Source organism: Musca domestica, unplaced genomic scaffold, assembly GCF_030504385.1.
Source record: "Musca domestica strain aabys unplaced genomic scaffold, Musca_domestica.polishedcontigs.V.1.1 42, whole genome shotgun sequence".
NCBI classification, from domain to species: domain Eukaryota; kingdom Metazoa; phylum Arthropoda; class Insecta; order Diptera; family Muscidae; genus Musca; species Musca domestica.
The window spans coordinates 5,439,270-5,465,090 of record NW_026712329.1 but is presented as its reverse complement, the minus strand read 5'-3'; the positions used below and the strand labels follow the sequence as shown (position 1 = coordinate 5,465,090).

The 25,821-nt window shown below is 35.3% G+C and overlaps 1 protein-coding gene and 4 non-coding genes across 5 annotated transcripts in view; 2 read left to right on the top strand and 3 right to left on the bottom strand.

Annotated features, from left to right (window-relative positions):
- LOC101892867 (uncharacterized) overlaps positions 1-25,821 on the bottom strand; it is a 201,581-nt gene that overhangs the window by 79,664 nt on the left and 96,096 nt on the right. The window lies entirely within an intron of this gene.
- TRNAS-GCU (transfer RNA serine (anticodon GCU)) lies at positions 7,007-7,088 on the top strand. Its single transcript has one exon. It is a non-coding gene; the product is annotated as a tRNA-Ser (tRNA).
- TRNAS-GCU (transfer RNA serine (anticodon GCU)) lies at positions 10,094-10,175 on the top strand. Its single transcript has one exon. It is a non-coding gene; the product is annotated as a tRNA-Ser (tRNA).
- On the bottom strand, positions 10,286-10,367 carry TRNAS-GCU (transfer RNA serine (anticodon GCU)). Its single transcript has one exon. It is a non-coding gene; the product is annotated as a tRNA-Ser (tRNA).
- TRNAS-GCU (transfer RNA serine (anticodon GCU)) lies at positions 12,417-12,498 on the bottom strand. The gene has a single exon. It is a non-coding gene; the product is annotated as a tRNA-Ser (tRNA).

Genomic DNA, 25,821 nt, shown 5'->3' with positions numbered 1-25,821 from the left:
TTCTGTCATATATTGGTATGTTCCAGAACAGTAAGAATGAACATATTTTCACTACGATAACCGATTTTCCCTTTATAATATCGAAAAATTCCAAAACTAGTAGATGTTTACAGGTTCTGGAACAGAGCATATTTTTGATTTTTTGTCATTCTATGTTATTGCATGAAATTTTTGTATTATGCATTTTTGTTTTTGACGTCAAATTGAAACTAGTCAAATTAGGGCGCAATAAGATGGTAGTTGTGACTTCAACCCTAAATCCAATAAGAAACCAAAATGCTAAATTCCAGTCCATGTAGTTAGAATTTGGTATTGGGAAAAGTGATATACCGGATATCACAAGGGATAGCACTATACGAGAGTCAAAACAAACAGTACAGAAGGCATCTTTTGCTGTGTTGGCGAACCAATACTATACAATTATTGAAAAGAAAAGATATGACAAAACTGGATATTAGACATTTGAGGCAGGAACAAGTAATGGGATTATATGAGGATTATACCTAAATGGGTATAGGAATTATGTAACGTCTGTGCTACTTTTAAAGACCTATTGGGGTAGCACATTGGTTAATTAACGTAGAATTTTGCACTCTGTATTCCAAAGAATATTTTGTGATATGATAAACTGATGTCAAAATAATTTATCTCCTTCTTAAGTTTGTTGTCATAAAAGATACGTTAAGTTAAGCTATCCACTTTTCCCTCAACCATAAGATGGACAGAGCTAAACACCGCTGTACAGATTTTCCTGAAAATTTCCAAGTATACTACAACATCGACTAAAAGTAACATAGGATATATACATTTTTGAAATTCCACTTAGAACTAGAGATATAGCATCAGAAACGGAGGTACCTCCCAAAAATTTAGATTTGATATGCACATATATATTGATCGATTACATATACAGTCTCCAAATTTGGAATGCGTAACGGCATTCGGAACAAAAATTATTTTACCAAATTATATTGAAATCGGTTCAGATTTGGATATAGCTCCCATATATATTTTAGACCGATTTCGTTTATTTGATGCACCAAACACGATATGCATGTTCGATTCCAATGAAATTTGGAATGTGTGACGGGATTTTGATCAAACAATAAATACCATCCATACTAAAGTGGAGGATATAAAAACATGAAGATGGGATGCAGCAAGTCAAAATATTCTACAAACTTATTTGTCATAAAATTATACTACAAGTCTCACAAGATATCAATAGGCTAAAATTTACCAAAACTATACGAATCCTTGATTATGCGATGTACTCCTACAAAGCATCATTTTCGAAGGATATTTGTATCTACAATATTGAAATCTTAATCCGAAAATTTCGAAAAAAAAATGTGAAATAAACACCTTTTTCACATTTTTCGAACTTGCATCTTCTATTTAGGTTTCTTTGCGTTATACACTTTGGAAAAAGTCGATAAAGGTGTCTTCTGATTTTAGCTCTGCTTTCATAATCTGCTGGATTTTTCCTATAATTATTTTTTGTGTTGCACAGTGTAATCAAAACTTTCGTTTATGCCTATTATTAGTGTCAACACTTCTCATTATTGAATATCAAACGGTTCTTCTTTTCCTGTTTTCCTCAACATCTACTGTATCCATGCAGTCTCTTCTGCCATAGAAAACAAAAAGCTATTTAATTGATTGAAATGGAATTCAAACATTTTTTCCGCCCGCAAACGATATCGTCCAATCGGGAATTTGACACAATTCCTTGAAAATAAAGTCATTTCATGAAAAACCGCGTAAATACAACTTTATGCTGCAGCTGCTGCTTGATTGCAGATCTTTTCTTCTATAATCTTTGTGTGGTTTTTCTCAGTTTCATTGGCACCATCGTAATTAGTCGATGGCAGATGAGTTTTCCTTATTTAAGCCAATGAAGTTGCTTGCAATGAGTCAACAGCCAACAAAAGAAACTAAATCACTTCAAAGTGAAATAGTTGCAGTGATAGTGAGTGAGAATGCGTGGCTGAAATTTGTTGAAATATTTTTCATTAACGAAGGAAAAAAACAAAAGAAATATTTCATTGCACTGAACTATTTTAAGAGTATGGCAGTAAATTGGCGCTTTGTAAGGTTTTAATTGCCGGCAAAATAATGACGGCGAACTTGACAAGCACAGTGAAGCTGAAATTAATTTAAAGACAAGTTAATTTAATGCAATCCCTAAGGTAGGGGTATATTTTTGTAACCTTTCAATATTCGGTAGTTTGATGATTTTCGCTACACTGTAGACAGGAATTGTTTCATATTTTGTATTTAAAGTTTGTAATAAGAAACATTTGCGTATACAGGCCCACGTTTTTTATTTTAAATTCTTTAAAAAAAATGTTCAAGTTTCTTCCAAATGTTGGAGGGTATTAAAAGTACGGCCCGACCGAAACTAAGTGCTTTTTTACTCGGTAAATAAAACACAGATATTAAATAAAAAATCGTCAAACTTTATTATATCGTAAAGTAGACAAAAAGAGGTTAAATATGGAAAAAGGTATCGTGCAGATGGCCTCCGCAAATTATCTGGCACAAACGCGACCTTTTAATTAAATTTTCAATGACCGTTTTGCATAAATGCTGCGGAATTTCATTAATACAGCGTCCAATTTCCTCTTTTAAGGCTTGAGTCGTCGTCGGCTTATTAGCGTAAACGATCGACTTCAACAACCCCAAAAGAAAAAAAATTAAAGATGTTAAATCTTTCCAAAACGCGAAATAATGCGATCGGGAAATGGCTGATACAGCAATCGAAATTTTTCTGTGGCTGTATGACATGTGGCGCCGTCTTGTTGAAACCACGTGCCCATTCATTCCTTTAACATTGGCATTTTTCTTTTGGCCGGCCTCATTTGTATAGAAAAGCTCCAATGATTCCTCCAGTCCATAAATCACACCACACAGTGACAATTTGATGATGCATTTGATTCTCGTGAATCACTCGACGATCTTCCCCAAATGCGACATTTCGGCCTATTGACGAATCCATCAAAATATAAATGGGCCTTTCTACTGATTATGATTTTATCAGCAAAATCAGTATTTTCATGTTGTCTCTCCAAGATGCAAATTCGCTGCATAGTTTGAGCTACATCATTTACGCACACCTGCTATATTTTCGGTTGATTGAACTGGTCGAAGGCGCGTTGTTGTATTGACATCACTCAGACAGACCCAGTTTCGACAAATTTATTCATTAATTCCTTTACAGTTGACGTTTTTGGAGCATTATTGTGACCACAAATTGATCACAATTTGCGAACTGTACCAGCACAACTTTCACCGTTTTGGTAAAACCATTTTACAATGAGAATGCGTTGTTCATTCGCGTAGCGCTTCATTTTTACTAACCTCGTACCTCTTACTAGCAGACATAACAATTGTTCAAATGCCAAACAATGACAAGGTCAAAAGTCGGGCGGGCCGATTATACGACGCCCTACACCACTATGCGTATTTAGTAGGGCTCCCCTAACAAAAAAGATTATATTGGGAATTTATGTGAAGTAGAACATACCAACTATGAACCTTATTTGGATGCGGATCATGGCTTTAGAGTAGTCACAATTTGGGAAATATTTCCAACTCTGAATCGACTTTCAACAAATTTGACGGAGGCTTTTGTACCACTAGTACCAAATAACATTACTGTATATGTATGATAAAAATTTTATATTAGAAAATATTTATTGGAGCAATAGATATAACCAACCGAGTTTCAACAAATGGAAAAAACATTACATGATATTACATATATGGTGGACAATAACCGTAAAATCAAATAAAGATGTGTATCGAAGCTATATAAAAATCTGAACCGATCTCTATGAAATTTGTAAAAGGTATTTTCGAGCTGCATCTGATGTCCGGAATCAAATATCCTTGTTGTGGAGTTCATATTACGCATGTGGGGGACTTTAACACCAAATGGGAGCTAAATCTAAATTTAAACCGGTTTTCAATAGGGTTCGTAATTACTTTCTATGACATGTGTGGTAAGTAGTTACAGTTTTTACTATAAATGTACCTGATAAACCCATTTTTATACCCTCCACCATAGTATGGAGGATGTATTAAGTTTGTTTTTCCGTTTGTAACACCAAAAAGTATATATATTCTTGATCAGCATAAAGTTCTATGTCGATTTAGCGATGTCCGTCCGTCTGTGCGTCTATCCGTCTGCCCGTCTGTGGAAATCACTCTAGCTTCCGAACGAATTGAAGTAGATTGATAAAATTTTACTAAAATGTATGTTATGTCTGCAGGACTTTTGGAAAAATGGCCATGTAGGTCCACGTTTTGGTATAGCCCCCATACAACGGTACCTCCCGATATTCAGTATTTTGATGATTTTAGCGACAATATTCATCGAAAATTCGTTCAAATTTGGTATTTGATGTTTGTAATAGATTCTACAGCTTATGACAGGAGATTGCCTGTGCAGTATAGCCCCGATATAACGGTAATTCCCGAAATTCGGTATTTTGTTTATTTTAGGGACATTATTCCCCGGAATTGTTTCAAATTTGGTATTTGAAGTTCGTAATGAATACTACAGCCTAAGATAGAAGATTGTCTATCCAGGTTCACGTCTTCGTATATCCCCCATATAACAGTACCTCCCGATAATCGGTATTTTGATGATTTTAGCGACATTATTCGCCAGAATTGTTTCAAATTTGGTATTTGAAGTTCGTAATGAGTACTACATCCGGTGCAGGTCCACATCTTCGTATATCCCCCATATAACGGTACCTCCCGATATTCGGTATTTTGATGATTTGATGACAGTTTCGCATTTGAATATTGTAATGGGATATGACAAGTGTTACCTATATAACAGCTACATTCGGTATTTTTAAGATTTTAACAGAATTTTTAAAGGATTTTTTTTCTTTTATTGTTAAAAATTTCCAAATTCGTTGCAAATGGTGGAGGGTATCCAAAGTTCGGCCCGGTCGAACTTACAGCTTTTTAACTGGTTTTTTTTTTTTTATTTTTTGGTTACTGGATTGGGCTATAATACCTTTTTGAAACACTGTGTAATAAATAAATATGAGTGTGTGCCTTAATATCTAATTAAATTAAGTTAAGATATCTAAGCCAAATTCAGACTAGGAAAAATTCCATCGATCATAAATATCACTGTTTCTATTTGTCTTTCAATTGTTGTTGTTTATTTTTAATTGCCTTTACAACTCAAATGGTTATGATTAATTACATTTCTCTCTTGTTTTGTACAAAGATACAACATTGCTGGACTTCTTCATTTCATAATTAAATATTGAAATGGAATTTATATAAAGTGAAGTACGAATTGGTAACAAACAACAAATTATGATTTTAACAATTCGAAAACTTTGGAAAAACCAGAGAGATTTAAGTAGTAATTTTCGGAATTTATATGTCCATGTTATGACCTGCATAGGAAATTTTTTGTCATAGGCTGTAGTGCCCATTACGAACTTCAAATACGAAATTTGTTTAAAATTACGGTGAATAATGTCGCAAAAATCATAACATATGAAGTATCGGAAGGTATTGTCATATGGAGGCTATACGAAGAAGTGAACCTTCACACGAATTTTTTCGCCATAAGTTGTAGCACCCATTAAGATTTTTTAATATGAAATTCGAAACGATTCCGGCTAATAATGTTGTTGAAATCGTCAAAATACCGACTATCCGGATCAGATATATACATACTTTGTAGGGTCTATTATGAATATTTCGAGGAGTTACAAACGGATATTAGATGTTAGACTTTAGGTATTCAAAACAATTTCTCTCGAAAGTTGTGGCCATTTTGCAGCTAAATATAATCCAATGGTCAATGAAAGGCTTTAAGTCTGACCCTAACCCTACCCCATGCAAAATTTCGTGACGATCGTAACCTGTATATGATACCCTCAAAAATTCAAAAGTGTAAGCCAAATTAAAAAAAATCGCATGCAATAGAAAATATGTAACAAATTGAAGAAATGCAACAAAAAATATTCACCGCGCAAAAATATGCTTATAATTTTTGCGCGATTTTTTTAGATTTTGAATTTTTCTTGCATGAGAATTGTTAAAATCAGTCCTGCGGCTCTTGACTTGTAAGCAGAATAATAAAGATCTATTTCTTGTACATATATATTGTACCTATCTTGCTATAAATATAATATCTTGGCTATCAGCATCACTGTAATGGTCATAAGTGACCTTTTAATGCCTTTCTGATTTCGCCGGGTTTAAAATAATAATATTTGCGGTTTAGTGGAAATTTTCATATTTTTTACGTAAAAGTTATGGTTTATTGTAGCCGCTGAATGTTGTTCAATGACCATCCTAATTGGTAGGCTTCTGCCCGAGCCTAAATTCTCCATTCAAAATTTCGCATCGATTGGTCTATAATTGTGGCCTATAGAACAACGGCAAAATCAGGAAAATTGTCTGTTTTTGGTCCATTTCAACCCCTTAATGTTTTGCGATCATCTCCAAAACAATAGGCTTCTATTCTGACTCTAACCCCACTCCCATTTTCAATTTCGTGAGGATCGGACCATAATTACGACCTGTTGTGTGATTCAAATTAACATGAACACAGGGACGGACATGCATAGATCGACTCAGCATTACTATATCGGGGACCAATATTTAGAGGTATTACATCATTTTGTAGGGTATAAAAATTCCACTCAGTCAGGTCACCTCTTTTTAACAATTTTGTAAAGCCTTTCATTCATGGGCTTATGAAAATACTGAATTGTTTTTATTATAAATAATGCAGTAACAATAAAATGAAACTTGGGTAGCGCCATCTGCACAAATGACAATAAAAATATTTTGTATTGATATATATGTTGGCAATGCCTTTCAATTTAATGAACCGCATTATCTACAATTTAACCGTATTACCGACACTGCAAACTATTGTGTGGTGAGATTCGGTTAACTGTGGTAATGGCGTCACCTGGGAACAAAACATACCTTAGTGCTAAGCCAAAGACATGACGAGGTGGCCGAGTGGTTAAGGCGTTGGACTGCTAATCCAATGTGCTCTGCACGCGTGGGTTCGAATCCCATCCTCGTCGGAAACTTTTTTGTTAAATGTTTTGTTTTATTGTTTTTTGATTTTACTTGTAACATCGATAGCGAAATAAATAAATTTATAACTATAGTTTATATAATAAAGTGAAGTTAATTACTATGCTTATAATTCAAAAACGATTGGCCTGATTTTGACATTTCACATCATTTTGGAGGGGTCTCTTGGCCTAAACCCCGCTCGATCGCTCGATTTTGTACAAAGAGTGAAACTCGCTCTACTTGGAGCGGAAGCACTGCTGGGAGCAGAAATAAACCGAGAAAACTCAATTTTTCGATGTGGCTCCAATATGAGTGAGCATGCACTCCTTGTTTTTGTGTTGGAACAAAATTCGTTTAAAATCGAGCAGATTCCATTTTTGCCGAGCGCTCCTTTTGTTTTTGTTGTACCGTTGTTGTATTCCTATGTATGTGTATATATTCTGCACACGTTCACACTCCCAGCCCCCTCTTCCTCCCCCTTCCCAGCACCTTTCCCTCTTCACACCTCTTTTTAAATAGCATCACATTTTTCAATTTTACATTATATTGAAGTGCAAATTTTTTTATTGTTTTTTGGTTTTGAATTCTGACTGAAATATGCAGAAAATTAAATAAGTGAACAATACGATCACTGTACAATTACCAAGTTAATCTCATGCTATCAAACGATTACTTTTTTTTATTTTATATTCCTTCATTCTCAAATTCATTTTTTATAGTTCTTCCTTGAATAAGGAAGTGCAGCTGGCAAGAAGTTTGCACTTATTTCCGATCAAATATTTTGTAATTTTCACGCCTTTTAGAGGGTGTAAAAGTCAAGGTAAAATAAAATTTAAATCAAAAAACTAAAATACCTTAAATGGAATGGTTAAATTTGATCACGCTTAAAATAAGTATGAAGACAATATTACGCCTTGTTAGCTAAAATACTGCTAAATGATTGTCATCCCTCAACTATAGTCGAATTGACAATAAATTCGTTACAACAAATTGTTAGCATAAAATTTCGTCCGTATAGCAGGTATTGTTAGAAAAGCAGATTTGGAAATGTTCAACTGGTAATTCTGGGGATTAAATCCTTAAAAGGGGACCTTAAATAAAACCTCATTCTGGGCCTACACAAGAACTAACATCACCGAAAACGTTTCATTAAGATGAAGGGTCTAAAGTCTACATCTTTATATGTACAGGGTGAGATAAAAAAACTGCAACCAAATCAAACCCCATAATTTTTCTTTTTTTTAATTTTATTGAATTAAAGCTAAAAATGCGTTGGAAATGAAGCGAGGAACCTCATTTTGTAACCATTTTTGGGTGACACGTGCTGACTGCGATGGTGCTGAGTCCTGTTGGAATGTCCAAGGTCTGCGGCCAAAATTTTTGCGTGCCCAAAGCTTTAATATTCCAGAATATTTTCGCGATAATATTCGGCATTTATTCTGATGCCATCGACCATCGGTTGTTATGGCGGCCCACACCATCACGGCGCTTGAGTTCTGGTGGCCAACCGAAGGTGCACATTTTCAGCTGACCTCTTTGCCAAGTAAACACGATCATTTTGTTTGTTTACAAACTGCTGGAAAACGAATGTTTGTGATTTGTGATATTTATTCAATAAATAAGTCAATAATTTCAAAAATAATCAAAAAAAAATTCCGTGAAAAGGGAACAGTGTGCACTATACACTCGGGTGGCAGACCACTTCCTAGTGAAGATATCAACAATTTCTAACTTCAAATAAGTCGTCGGAAGGCGTGTTAATGAAGCTGGTCTACAAATATTACGAACCACCCAATCCCTAGACCTAAATCCGATGGAGGATGTACGGGAAATTGTAGATCGAAAAATTCGGAACATAACGTATACGAATAATCCCGATCTCATCCATATAATGGTACCACCCGATATTCGGTATTTTGATGATTTTTTGTCACATTTGTTCCAGGGACTTGTCTAGAAATCAGTATTTGTAAGTCATAAGGGTTCTAGCTCCGGTGGTCCACGTTTTTGTGTAGCCCCCATATAACGATACCTCCCGATATTCGGTATTTTGATGATTTTTTACCAAGGATTTGTCTAAAAATTGACGTTTGTAGCTCATAATGGATTCTATCTAAAGTGGCATTGGAACATTGAATATTTAGGCCCACGTTTTCCTATAGCGCACATATAACGATACCCGTCGATATTCGGTATTTTGATGATTTACCCACATTTAACCACGAAATTGTTTCAAATTTGGCATTTAAAAAGATATATATGTCATCCACCAAACATTCCTTGAAATATAAAATTGTTTATAGAGGTTCCCGTTTAGGTACGGCCTCCATATAACGGCCTAACCCACTTTTATAACCTAACCTAACCGCATTATCCAAGATGGCCTTACTGGTATTTGTAGTTTAAAGTGGAACACGTCTGAATTCAGAAACTTTTATTATTTAGATACTTTTATTAAATTTACTAATTAAAGTAAATTATGTTTTTTTTTGCTTGTTATTTCAAAACGATTCTGAACATTTTATTATTATTTTTATTATTATTTTATTCTTACAAATTCAGAGAATTTATGTTTCATCCGTTTTTAAAGTTTCAATTCGAAAGTTCATTTGTTAAGAGAAGCTCGTCTAAATATGCATAATCGGCCACGCCGACTTTATTGCTTCCCAACCCATGTAAATAGGTAAATTATTTCTTCTATTCATAGAATGAATATTCGAATATTCTGATAGCTTGTATTAAACCACCTCCAAAGTTTTAAACGGAATCGATTGAAACCACTAGTTTGGTCTGTCCAATAAAAAAAACTCTGGTGTATTAAATTGTTTTTGTCATTTCATACTTTGGTCTCGACTCTTATCGATGACAATTTTCTATTTCTTTTCATAACAATTAAAACATTGTCAGTGAAAGCACAAACATAAAACATTTTTATTTTTTGCAAAATTTTATAAAACACAATTTTACTCTCCCCATTTCAAAACTGGCATTAGAGCACACCACGCCATATGACGAGGTGGCCGAGTGGTTAAGGCGTTGGACTGCTAATCCAATGTGCTCTGCACGCGTGGGTTCGAATCCCATCCTCGTCGAATAGCTTTTTTCAAACGTTTGAATATGATGTGCAAAATTATGAACACAACGTCCATAGGGGTTTAAATTTCGTTTAAATTAAAAAAGAAATTATACAAAAAACTATACTCGACGAGGATGGGATTCGAACCCACGCGTGCAGAGCACATTGGATTAGCAGTCCAACGCCTTAACCACTCGGCCACCTCGTCTGCGACGGCCTTGGGCAGAGAAATGCTTACATGAAAGCATTCGCGTCATTAGCATTGCTAATGAAGACGAGAACAGTCTTATCGATAAGGTAAGGTACCTAAAAAAGTTTTTTTCACAATGGGGGAGATTTTTATTGTTTTTGCAAATTCCAAACGAAAAATCATAATTTATTCACGAAATTTTGTGACACTGGATAATGGTGTGTTGTATAATTGTATCTTTGAACAGAAACAAAACACAGTCGTATTCATGAAGTATTTAGGACTATTGTGTATGGGAAGCTTTATTATTCCACTACCTCCTACCTTTGGTATTTGACCTGCATTCCAAATTTTGGAGGTTCATGTGAACCAAATATAAGCTTTTAGTACTTTTTCGTACCCTTCTAGTACGAATTTCCAAAAACCCAACTTTATCTTTCAATTTCGGACCAAGAGAGGCTTTTATCCAAAATTTCAAGATTCTAGCTTCAGCCATTTCGTCTGGGTGTTGATGAATCATTATGTCAATAAATCACTTTATTTTGATATAAACCTATATTAATCAGCTACATCTAAACCAACTTTAACTAAATTTCATAAGCATACTTTGGTCGTAAAGAAGTCTCGTTGGATACTGCACGATTAGTGCAATACGACAGCGGCGCTTAAATAGACGGAACATTAAGAAACGAAACAGCAACCGACTCTCTAGGTCTTCGAAGATTAGCCAAATCCAACGTCAGTTGTTCAAGGCAAATTAAGTCTTCTGAGAAATTCGATGAAATGAAAAGGAGAAGACGAGTCATTGTGTACCACACATCGGCTTAATCAGCGCTATTTGATTGACCAAAACGTGAATTGTTACAGTCCTGTTTTGGCATCTTTTTGTTTCCAAACATCAAATAAAAATGCATGGCTAATTATTTTCATACCCAGGTGATACTACTGAAGCGTTAAAAACCCAAATTTTATATTTAACCCAATCGAAGTAAAAGAAACCTTCAACATTAAAAAAAAATATATTTTTGATTATAAATACACGTATTTTTTAGGTAAGATTTAAAGATGTACGACGATTTTCAACATTTGACATTGTACGATTAAACATTTGAAAAGGATCCGAAGTTTTGGAAAAAGCTTATATTGATCGTAAATACAAAAAAGAAAAAAAATTAAAAATACAAACCTATATTTTATATACAAACATGTATATAAAACAAAGTAAATAAAACAAGTAAATAACATTACGTTCGGCCGAACATTAAATACCCTCCAAAATTGGGTAAAAAAAACATTTTTATATAAAAGTATCTGAAATCAAATGTGTTCCACTTTAAACTACAAATACCAGTAAGGCCGTATGGATATTGCTGGTTAACTTTTCAAAAAAACATAAAGTGGGTTAGGCCATTAATGGGGGCCATACCAAAACGGGACAATTTTGTATCACAAGGATTGTAATCTATCAAATCTTCTAAAATACAAAATTTTAAACAATTTCGTAGGTAAATGTAACTAGAATTATCAAAATACCGAATATCGGTGGGTATAGTTATATGTGCGCTATAGGAAAACGTGGAGCTAAATATGCAATGTCCACCGGAGCTAGAACCCATTATGAACTACAAATACCAATTTTTAGACAAATCCGTGGAAAAATGCCGCGAAAATCATTAAAATACAGACTATCCGAAGGGTACGATTATGTGGGGGCTATACGAAAACGTGGACCTATACCTAAAAATCCGTGGAAAAATGTGGCAAATGTGACGAATATCTGGAGGTAACGTTATATGGCGGTTATAGCAAAACGTGGTATTTTGATTCCAACCATCCGAGACATAATACAAATTATTGTGCCAAATTTTGAAGCACTACGTCAAAATATGTGGGCTGTATCGTAATTTCAACAGACAGGCGGACATCGTTAAATCGACATAGAATTTTATGCTGATCATGAATATATATACTTTATGAGATCTACAACGAATATTTAGGGATGTTACAAAACAGAATGACAAAGTTCATAAACCCTTCTTTTCAAGGTGGAGGGTATAAAAATCTAACCGACGAGGATGGGATTCGAACCCACGCGTGCAGAGCACATTGGATTAGCAGTCCAACGCCTTAACCACTCGGCCACCTCGTCTTGTTGCCAAAGAGGTGTTAGTTTGCCAACAACTTTGTTTATGCAACATTTTCATAACATTTTATGTTGCAGCAACATGTTGAAGGTTATTCAGTAAATGTCAAGTTTTAAATTACTAGCTATTACCTTAAATGGAATTCTGATACCTAGAAATAGAATATTTCGAAATTGATACTCTTGGATAACAAGTGAACATGGAAAATAATGATATATCGTACCGTAAAGAGTGGATTTTCAAAATAGCACTTAACACAAAGGTGCATTGATTATGAAATTCATTAATAGTAGATTTCTCGAATTTATCTTTTCATTTTCAAACATTGATTCAGAATCTATGCACTTTTTCTAAATTACCCAAAATTTTCCATTTAGTGTAATTCTGCAACTTTATGAGCGGAAATCACAGAATATCCTTTCGTGTTTAAGAATCAATTGCTGGCTACAAACCTGGCGTTGCTAATTTAATCGCCTTCACATTTACTCAAATAATAGTATCCAAAGAACCACAGCTATAACCTACCTCCACCCGGAATGAGAATCCCAAAAGAAATGGAAAGCGAAAACAAAAGAAAAGCAAATTAAAAATTATGATTATTTTATGACCACAATAACGGTTGTAAGCCATAATTAATGTCTTAAAAAAGAGCGAAGGCAAGCAGTAGCGATCGACCTTCTTGCATCTGTCGTTTGGCGGATGTGTGTAACAGCAATAACTGTTAGATGTTGATGTGTCCATAAAAAATGCCATATTCCATCATCGAACCATTGGCTGGCACTGGACATGCGATATTCTTTTTTGGTATAGATTCACGGGTGTGTATGTTGGTGCATTGCATTATTAACATTTCATTCTTTAACGAAGGTGAAAGGATTTATAAAAATTCTGAAGGTGGGTTAAGTTCAAAAAGAAGTTTGTAGCTAGTTTGAATTTGTTCGCATTGATCTAGGACAATCATTCACCCAATGCCAAATATAGTACTATTTAGTAATTTTCGAACAATAATAGTACACATTTCAAAATCACCTTCAAATCTCAATATCAGATACCGACAGAGACTTCAATATCAAATTTCGGCATTCCAATTTAGTACCACATAGTGATTTTCGAACAATTATAGTACACATTCCCAAAGCACCTCCATATCTTAATCACAGACACAGACAGCGACATTTACATCACATTTGAGGATATCAGCCCAATCCCTTCATCCAATTCCAAATATAGTACCATTCAGTACTTTTCGTACAATTATAGTGCATATATCCGAAACCACCTCCACATGTCCAGGCTACACATGAACAGCGACCCTAATACCAAATATCAGATTTGAAGCACTATCTGTTCACATAATACCAAATTTGCACCAAATATAGTTCCATTTAGTACTTTTTGTGCTCATTTCATACTCAGTGCCCATTTTCAAAACCACCTCTTTATCACAAACCAACCGCCAATAGAGACCCCTCTACAAAATGTGAAAATCCCAGCTTCATCCATTCACCCTAAACCAAACTGTTCCAAATTAGTGCCATTTAGTACAGTTCGCACACTTAGTTCACATTTCCGTCATACATCAAACTTACTCTCTAATCTTGATTCTCATAACAAATTTCACAATTTTTAGCTCTATCCGTTCACGTAGTACCAAATGGTGCCAATTTAGAAGTTTAGTGTCATTTTATAACTTTTCGTAACATTTAAGTTCGAATTTCCAAAAACCGTTTGGTCCATCTACTTTACACTTCATCACTAACTCTCATTCCAAGTTAAAAATTCTAGCTCATTCCGTTTGTCTGATATAAAGAATTAAATTTTTAGTAAATTTTAGTACTGTCATGACATTTAAAAGAACTTGCAAAATGTTACAAAAAAATCTTATGATAAATTTCGCTAAAATTTTAAAAATTCCGATTATCACGTTGATCTCTGTAACCAATGATCTGCCAGCGAGGGCGGTGCCTATTACGAACTTCAAAACCCATATTTGAGATAATTCTGTTGAAAAAAAATAGATACAATTTTCATTCAATCATATCATTCAAATACCAAAGTAACCCCATATGGGAGCTATGCGAAGAAATGGATCGTCACAGGCAAATTTCCGTCACATGAAGTAGTATTGGTACTTAATACCAATTTAAGATAATACCGTTGAAAAGGGTGACACAAATTATCAAAATGCCGAATATCGGGAATACCGTCAGATGGGGGTTATACCTTAGCTTATATCTATATGGACAGCACTTTGCAATAATGTTTCCTACATATAGGGAACACAAACTGCAATTTACAGCAAATTCTGTTTAAAAATATGACTAAAAAAGTGCTTCAGATGTATGGAGGCTATTCCAAAATGAAGGTGAACATTGCACATGGATCATTTTAAATACCAAAAATTTTACGGACCTTAAATGCATTTCATCAACATTTTATCAACCTACTTCATTTCGTTCGAAAACTAGAGTGAATTCCACAGACGGACGGACGAACATGGCTAAATCGAACATGGCTAAAGCGACGTTGTCGGTATGATAGTATTTTGCGCCACTATCTGAACTCCTAGCGGCTTTTCAGCTAGGAAAAATCCTACCATCTGAGAACTTCTCTCAACATGACACCTATTCCAGTACATGTCCCAAATCTCACCCTTTACTTACCTTACCCTACCAGCTTTTTAAAGAGCTTGACGCCGAATTCCTTGCCTTCAGAATTCAGTTTGCAATTTATTTCGCCAACTTCTTGCACACTCACGCACCAAATTTTAAGTTAATTCCAACTTTTTAATCCAAAATGAAAACCAGTAAAGAAAGTTCTAAAGTCGGACGGGGCCGATTTTATGATACCCTACACCACTTTGCTAATTTAGTTGAGCTACACTTAATAATTAAAAGTTTTTATGGGAGAATTCAATCATACACGCTATGATTATAATTATAATTTAAAATTCAAAGGACTAAATATGCCGAAGCATTTGTATCTTTCAAATTCGGACTTGTATTGCCCATTTGGTGCGAAATTAATTTGAAATCGGATAAAAATATATATGGGAACTATATCCAAATCTGAACCGATCTCGATAAAATTTGGCAAAGATATTTCTGAGCTGTATTTGATATATTTCCCTGAATATCGTTGTTACGGAGTGCATATTACGGCTGTGGGTAACAAATACAATAAATCGGATGAACAGTATATATGGGAGCTATAACTATATCTGAACCGATCTTCACCAAATTTGGCATACTACCTTCTAGACTTAATTCGGTAGTATGTGCCAAATTCCATCCCATTTGGACAAATATTAGACGTTTGGTGCACAATAAATGACAAATCGGACGAAGTTATATATGGGAGCTATATCCAAATCTGGACCGATCTCGATAAAATTTAGCAAAGGTATTTCTGAGCTGCATTTAATATATTTCCCCAAATATTGTTGTTACAGAGTGCATATTACGGCTGCGGAAGACAAAAATAACAAATCGGATGAACAATATATATGGGAGCTATAGCTATATCTGAACCGATTTCGATCAAATTTGGCATACTTATTTTCAGGCCTAATTTGGTTGTATGTGCCAAATTCCATACTATTCGGGCTGATATTACACTTTTGGTGCACAATAAAAGGCAAATCGGACGAAGATATATATGGGAGCTGCATCTAAATTTTTACCGATTATCTCCAATTTCAATAGGGTTCGTCCTTGGGCCAAACAAATGTTGTTTGCAAAATTTCATCTCAATCGGATAATAAATGCGACCTGCATTTTGTTCACAAGAATACATGGACGGACGGACAGACGGACTGACATGCATAAATCAACTCAGAAAGTGATTCTATGCAGATCATCAAAAGGAACTATGGGTCTATCTCGTTTCCTTTTGCCTGTTACAAACAAATGCACAAAGACATAATACCCTGACCACCTTGTGGTGTAGGGTATAAATATACATCAATTACGAATATTCATGAATACAGGGTTGCCCATATTCGACGGACCCATCTGGCAACACCATAACTTTTGACAGAGATATCACATCGCTTAATGACATACCGATTTTGAAGCGTCAGTCCAAGCAGATTTTTACCATGAACCAATACACGCCACGCGACCGCTCTGAAATAGTTGAAATTTACATTCAACAGAAGAAGTCAATTGTGAAAACTCAACGTGCTTTTAAAACATTAAAAAATGTGAGAAGTGTGCCTTCTTAGAACACCATTAAGCGTATATACGAAATATTTTCGACTGGTAAGGCTCTTTCTAATCCGAAGAGGCCATATAAAAGTCGACCAAGGCGATCGGCCGTTCTCAGCAGTTGGGCATGGCTCGGTCCACTTTACAACGGGTTATTCGCATTGATTTGCATTTGTTCCCGTACAAAATTCAATTGACGCAAAGAATGTTGCCTGCGGACAAGCCTCGTCGATTGGAATGAGCCCAAAGGTCCGTCGAATATGGGCAACCCTGTATTATGCTTCAGAGGCTTTTTCTGATTCGTTATCTTTTTCAGGATGCCGGTGTCTTTGGATGTATTTTCCAAGATTTGGAGATAGTTACGGCTATTCCCCTGTTGTTGTTGCGAAAGCACTATAATTACATTCCGCTGATATTTATACTCCAATAGTTTTTAAAAATTCTGTCAGTGCTTTAATCAAAAAGGAAAGATATTCCTGTAAATTTTCGACGGAGATTCTGGTTGTTGCTTTAATTTTCTTTTATTTTCCGCCTTTGTTGTCATTTTGGTAACTTTAAGAATTCTTCTTATTTTTACTATTTAATTTTCTGGTTATACATTACTCAACACTTAGGATGTAGGGTACTCAGGAATCAAAAATTACCCCAAAGGCAACCAACCTTAGAAAATAAGATTATCATAGCCACCACATTGGTTCATCTTAATTTCAATCTTTGATATAAAAATTACACATCTCAACAGATTTTATCGCCATCATCACCGAAAGGAAAACAAAACAAATATGGGGCTGGGTTCAAGCCGTAAAACGTGGCGGCACGCATGTCCATCACTTGTTGCCAACACTAAAATACATCATCCTCATTAATTGCTAGGCAGCCACTAGCATCTGTCTTAAGGTAATCCAACCGGGAAACACCAAGTTAATGCCTTCCTTACAACCTAGAACGACAAGAACAACAACACGTTTGACTTTAATTGTTTTGCGCTCGTGAAGATATTTCGTAAAGAAATGCCAGGCAGGAAGAAACAACTGGACCCTAGCAGAAGGCTCACCATCAAATGATCTTGTTTTACAAATTACTAATGACATTACAATGCTACTGCAAACATACATACGAACTTATACAGCATTGCTCAAATTTGGCAATTAGTTGCCGGTACAAGAGTAGAAAAAAAAAAACTTGTGTGAACTTGTTGAGATACACGATTTGCGATTGGGTTTAATTTAACGCCAGCATTTACAGGCGCTTAAAATGTGGTAGCATTTGTGGTTTTAAGAAATATGCTATACAATATTTTAGGACTTTTTTTATAAATATCTATAAAGTACTATATGTGGAAGTTTTGGAAAGAAAACGAACATTAATTTCACAGCAATATTTCGGAAGCTATACAACCAACTGAAAAAACTGCAACCAACTTCAGACTGCTGTCATTTCTAAGCCACTCGTCCGACAACTATTAAAATTATTCCAGTGACAGCTTATTATATTTTTTACAAGCGTACAAACGCATTTTGGTGAGAATTTTACAGAAAAAAAGTTATTCGTTATGGAATTCGAGCGTGATAATGAGGTTTCTTTATATTTGGATGGAAAACCACAAGTGGCTATCGTTAGAGCACTCCAGAGTTTAAATGTGAATAAATCTTTTGTGTCTCGTACCACCCGACGTCAAGGAAGTGGACGGAAGAAAACAACAACATCAGCAGAAATGGTTCAAAAAGTAAAGAAACGACTTGATCGAAACCCGCGTTGCAGTGGCCGAAAAGTGCCTCGTGATCTCAACATATCGGAATATTCCAGTCGGCAAATATTGAAAATAGAGCTCGGGGTAAAGCCATTGAAATTCCAAAAAGTGCAAGAACTTACACCGCAACAAAAATAAAATAGATTCCAAAAAGCTAAAGTGTTGCTTCGCTTGGCCGAAAGTGGTAAACTGCCGAATTTGGTTTTCTCCGATGAGAAACCATTCGTTGTCCAGCAGTTTTTAAACAAACAAAATGATCGTGTTTACTTGCCAAAGAGGTCAACTGAAAATGTGCACCTTCGGTTGGCCACCAGAACTCAAGTGCCGGTCATGGCTATGGTATGGGCCGCCAAAACAACCGGTGGTCGCTCTCGTATTAATCGACCTTGGCATCAGAATAAATGCCGAATATTATCGCAAAAATATTCTGGAGGGTGTATTTATCCTTGAGCACTCAAAAATTTAGGCCTCAGACCTTGGACATTCCCCATCGCACTCAGCACGCGCCACCCAAGAATGGTTACAAAATGAGGTTCCTTGCTTCATTTCCAGCGCACAATGGTCACTAAAATCTCCTGATACCAATCCGTTGGACTATTGTGTCTGGAGTATTTTGGAAAGCAAGGTTGGTAAAAAAGTAACAAAGTGTCGATCACCTCAAGCAAACGCTTCGCCGGGAATGGGCCAAAATACCGCAGAGCAACATTCGGGCGGCGTGTAACGGTTTCATTGGCTGTTTGTAGGCCATAATTCGTGCCAAAGGTGACCAATTCGAAATTTAAACTTTTTCTAAAATTTGATGCTATTTCCGACATTTTTTGCTTTCATTCAATAAAATTAAAAAAATATAAAAATTATGGCGTTTTATTTTGTTGCAGTTTTTTATCTTAACCTGTATGTACGAATGACCAAATACAAGGTAATGTGAACTGTCTTCTGCATCATCATTAGTTTAAGAATAATGGGATATTCCTTATCAAATGATGGAACCTAGTTTCCTCATTACCATGTAATGAGTTATATCGGCAGACAGTATGTGCGTCCTACAACAAAGACGGACATTTTGAGTTCAAGACTTATAAAATACAATGAGTTGTCGGACCAAAAAGAAGATCAGGTTTAATAAAAACAATTTAAAAAGTATCAATTGGTTTTGCCGACGGGTGTATACGTTCGATTTCTATTATGGAGCCGTGGGATTGTTTGCTATTTCGCGAATTCGGCGAATATTTTGAGGCGGTAAATATATATATATATATATATATATATATATATATATATATATATATATATATATATATATATATATGTATTTTTTTCGATCAGCTTCTAAAAATATGGACTTCAGTTATGACCATAGGCTTGACCTCATGAAAATATCGTGACGATCGGAATACAGTTGCTACCTGTAAAGTGATTACAATTAAACATCAACAGACCTACGGACGAACGAACCTACATAGCTAGATCGACTTAGACTACAACAATCTTATGATACGCCCTTCACAGATTCGAATGGAGCATAAAAACATTTCGACCTATGCCAAACGTATTGTTAAAACATTAAAACTACTTTTTACTCCCATCTGGGCAAAGAAAGTCACCACTTGCAATCATCAATTAAATTAGCACGTACCCAAACAAATACTATGCCCACATAACTAAATACTGGCATTTACTAGCTACGAGTAGCTTGCTTCGAAATGTCCTCCTTTGCAGAAGCCATTGCATTGTCACGGTGATTCGTTTTCGTTACAAAACCCCATAATATAAAGGAATGCTCATACTTTACATTCCATTTTCATGCAAGTCACTGTTCTACCACAAGCACGCCACAGCTCTCAGTCAGCTGCACTGTTCTGCCACCGTAACCTAATGGGCATGCGCACGCGTTTTATGTTTGTTTACAAGCATTCTTATCTAATTAGCCTTGCCGTGAATGTCCTTGTCCACGTGATATGTGATTCTTGGACCCCACTAACTTACTCTACAGTTAGCGATCTAAAAATAAACAAAACTTGGTATAGCCACCGTTCTACTATGGATGGGCTCAAAGGAATTCCACAATGAAGTTACATACAGTAGCTCTTCATATTCTTGAGATGAGGAGAAAAGATTGCCAAGACTCACACAGCCACACTTAAATCAGTACATAAGTGAGAATGCAAATTTTTCCCATAGCCACCAAATGAACCATGTGTCTGTCTGTCTGTTGAGGCTGGCCACTTTAAAAGAAATTTGTTAACAACTTGCCAAATGGTTAAAGCCCTTTGGCTTTAATAGTTTGTTTACAAACAATTCGCTGTCCATAGATATGGCCAATGAATGATGGTATGGTTCACAGATGGGGGAAATTCTTAAAAGAATTGGATTGCATGAGTGGTTGGTGTATTCGGGGTGACGTATTGCTTGCAACTTTTTGAGATATTTGAGAATAGTAAAGTAATTGACTGACCAGACGAAACGGTTGAAACCAGAATCTTGAAATTTTGGATGTGAATCACTCTTTGTCCAAAGGAGTCAAATAAGGCTAGTTTTTTGGAAAACCGTACAAGAACGGTACGATAGAGTTTAAAAGGTTCTAAATATGGTACCTTTGTATTTAGCTAGAACTCTTAAAATTTAGTCACTGACATACTATAAATGTACGAAAAGTACTGAAATGTACTATATTTGGTACCATTTTGTATCATGTGAACGGTTAGAGCTAAAAACTTGAAATTAAGAATGGTAATCAATGTTAAAGAGTAGGGTCGATGTATGGCGGTAGTTTTGGAAGTGTATAAAGGATCAGATGGAGCTTGAATCCTGAAATTTGAAATGAACATTACTGATTGGATTGGAGGTAGTTTTCGAAATGTGTACTTATGTGCACGAAAGGTACTAAATTTGGTACAATTTCGATTTGGGTGAACCAATAGAGCTGGAATGCTGAACTTTGGAAATAAGGTTACTATTGCATTATAAGACTGAGATTTGTAGGTAGTTTTGGAAATTCTTACTTATGTGTACTAAATGGTACCAAATTTTGTGCAATTGAAGTTTTGGGAGAACCGATTGAGTTTGAATCCTCAAATTTGGAAATAAGATTACTGTTGGAGTCTTGAATTAAGATTTCTATGGGAGTGTATTTATGTGTAATGAATATTACTAAATTTGGTAATATTTGAATTTGTGGGTACCGATAGGTCTGGAATCCTCAGAAATTGTTAGTGCTTGAAATCTGAAATTGTTATAATAATTGTGGATATTGGGTTAGCTGTTCACGTGTAGCCTGGACATTTCAGGAATGTGTACTATAATTGTACGAGAACTACTGAATGGTACTATATTTGGTATTGGATGCAGGGTTAGATATAAAATTCTGAAATTTTATACTAAGAGTACTAATGGTATCTGTTCTTGAGATTTGACGGTGGTTTAAAAAAGCATCCTTTTATTTGTACAAAAAGTACTAAACTAAATTTGGCATTGAGGTACTAAATTTGGTATTTAGAGAAGGAATAGGCCTGGAATGCTCAAATTTATAATTGAGGTCTCTGTTGGTATCTGGATTAAAAATATGGAAATTGGTACCATAATTGTACGGAAAGTACTAAATTCGTATTTTGTGAGGGAATAGAGCTAAAGTCAGGAAATTTGAGTCTGTGGTAAAAATATGGCTGTGTTCTTGAAAATGCGTACTATAATTGTACTAAATGGTAGTAAGTTTGGAAATCCGGAAATTTGATATAGATGTCACTGTTGGTGTCTGTGGTAAAAATATGGTGGTGGTTTTGGAAATGTGTTCTAAGTTTGGCAATGGGGGAAATTACAGAGCTAAAATCCTGAAATTTAATATTAAGATCACTGCTGGTATCTGAGGGTGATATATCGAGATGGTTTCGGAAATGTGTACTATAAGTATACGATATGTACTGATTGGTACAATATTTCGTATTGGGTTAAGGAATAGAGCTAACATTTGATATCGACGTCATTGTTGGTGTGTGTGGTTAAGATGGAGGTTGTTTTGGAAATGTGTAAAGTACTAAACAGTACTAATTTTGTATCACTGTTTGTGTCTAGGATAGAGAGACGTGGATTTGTGTTGGATATGCGTACTAAAAGTTACTCAATTTGGTATTGGGTGAAGGGATATTGCTGAGATTCTAAAATTTGATATTGAGGTCACTGTTGGCTTCCTGGGTTTACATATGGAGATGTTGAAATGCTTTTGGACAGAAAAAATGGATGTGGGTCCATTGTTTACTATTTTTACTATTATCCTCCTCGGTAAACCTCAAAATGAAAGATTTGTTGGGGAGGTACAAGAAGGAGTGGTCTAATATATTCCATCTGCACACCAGACATTGTCTTAATAGAAATATTGGAATGTGACGTGTATAAAAGGGATCTGATGTTTATTTCGATCTTTATGAGCTTCATAGTTATCCAGAAGTATTGATCCATTCCATTCGTTCTGCATAACAGATCTTGCGTTGGCAGAAATATTGAGGTGTGCGAAATTGGAAGACAATCGGACTCCCTTTTCCCATTTTATAAGAGTTACAATTTTTAAAAATTTGTGGGATAAATACTTGATGGAGTGGGTCGATATTGTTCATTTCCGCATCTAAACTATGCCTGATGAGAATATTAGGAATTGCAAAGATTGAACAAAATCGGATGATCCTTTCTCTTTCTATGAAGCAGGGGAGGTACCAGCAGGAGCAGAACGATATTACCCATCTCCAAACTCGATCGAACAACACTGGATCGAATCCAAATGTCCTGAATTGGATTTGGTCCAAAGAGGCCTAGGGTCTAAACCCGTTACATCGATGAAGCACGTTTTGTCCGTATCAAATGAAGTATACCCTCTGTAACCACAGGGCTGAGGGTAAAAAAATGTTCATATCTCCCAATAAATAGTCAAGTAACAAACCGAAAAAAATTGCAAAATATGTTCAAATGCCATTTTGCATTTTCTTATTATGAAGGGTATAAGGCGTTCGGCACGCCCTGTTTTAGAATCCGATGCTCCCAAACTAGCCACTTGTAAACTATTGAAGTCAGCAACTTACACTGCAGCTCACTTCTGGCCACAACAAAAAGAAACGCCACTTAATTACAAACAAAAAAAATCCGGATTTTCAGGCCATAACTATATTGTTTAAAAATTAACACATCAACTAATATAATTTGAGCCATTATCGTTGTGGATGTCTGTCATCCTAAGACATGGATGATTCTCTCTTACAACATGTCTATCCACAGAATGACTTTATTTCATCCATGGAGAGAACATTTTAGCTGGCTGGCTGACTGATTGACATACAAAGAATCGAATGGAGAAGAAGAAGATTCACTTCATAAAAATGCCTCGAAGGGATGTTCCTAAAGATGTTTGTTTTATTGGGTGCTATTGTCGTGACAAGCATTTATGCTACTGTTTCCGTTTCAAGTACTCTGCGCATAGCCAGACACACACACACATACACTCTTAAAAAGGGGGCAAGTCATAGCGAAGATCTCTTATCGTCAATGAAATGTCTATTTTAGCAAGACAATGAAGTTAATGATGATGATGAGAGGATGCTAAAAGAGTCCAGCCCCATTTGGGCACCACAACCAACTGTCCATGCCTTATTCTTTAATGGGGACTTCACTTCGAAAGCTCCAACCAATACATTCACACACACACTCACATTTATGGTTTGATCATTCTCTGTGGCATTTCGCTAGCACTCTTGTGGCAACATTGCTTTCTTCGTTGGTGAACTGCGCATGCTTACAATCAGTCGAAAAATAACTTCACTTACACAGGAGTATTTTATAGAGAGCTATGTACGTTTGTGTGTATGTAAGAAAGTATCGATGTTAAGTCTCCAATTGAGCCCCATGCTCCTGCTATATAAAGTTTTAGCACATTTGCAATTTAAAGTTATTTGTCATTCATTTGCCGATGAATCAGGACAGTACCAAAATAAAGTGTTCTAAAGATTATTTCTGTGGAAAGCAAAATATTTAAATCAAATAAAGTGAGATAAATCGTGCCCAGATACTCAACAGAAAGTGTAAGTTCTGTTTAAAGAAAAATATTGGAGAAAATTACGACCCAATTTTTTTGTGTAAACGAATGAAAAGAATTGTAAAAAAAATATCAAAAAATCTGTTGAAACTTCCAGAAAAGCATTTTGTGGTTATCAAGAAATGAACAAGAAGATTAAAATTAAAATGTTTGTACAGAACATATATAAGATGGGAAATATATACTCGGCAGAGAGTTTTGTTGAACTTGAAATGAGAGTCTTGTCATGGCATCGTTGTTATGCTTAAGTATCTCTTACGTCATGTAAAACGCTAAAATACCACTTATTAAATTAATAGTTGAAAAGTTACAACATTTAAAATCAGTTACAAAAAAGGACATTTCAATGCAGAAATATAACAACTTAAAATCGCAGAGATCAGAAAAATATTAGTATATTTCTTACACAATATTTTTCAATTGTGTAAATAGCGCTGATCTGGGAAAAAAGAAAAATTTTCATAATTTGAAAAAATAACCTTTCATTCCAATTTTTCTATGGATAGTTCAGGTATTATTAACAATTCGAGTTAATCATATAAACACAATTTCAATCAGCTCTATGTAATTCAAGTTACAAAATTTTAATTGTGTCTCCCAAAAAAATACGCTTAAGCATGACAACGGGTAAAACTTCGAATTCGGGGACAAAAGTAATTTTCTGTAATAATTATTATTTTGTAATAAAATGATGTAACACCTCAAAATATTTATTTCCCACATAGGAAAATGTGTATGGATCTTCCTATCTCGCCGAGCTGAGTCGATCTAGCTGTGTATGTCTCTTCGTCTGTTCATGTTAATTTGTAATCCTGCCACAGGTCGCAATTTTGGTTTTCTCACAAAAAAATATTTAGGGGTTGATAAATATCTTTATTTTGCAGCTCTACAGGTCGCAATTATAGACCAATCGGGGCTGAAGTTAGCATAGGGCTAGAGCTTGGGGCTGGGCAGAAGCCTTCAATTTGGATGGTTATCAATTTGGATGGATGGTAAAAATTAGTTGGTGAAATAGACCATGACATTTGTGTTAAATAAAAGTTAATTTTCCATTAAACCGCGAATATTTCTAATCCCGGCGAAATCACAAATAGACGAAATGGTCAATTCTGACCGTTACGTAGATGCCGATGGTAAATATATCGGATATATATAGCGAAATATATACAATGTGTATATACAAAGGAAAGGGATATTAGCTAAAATGCTTATATCTCAAGAATGGCTGCACCGATTTTGACAAATTTTGTCAATTCAGAATGCCCTTTTGGCATAAATGAATAACATCTAAAAAAAT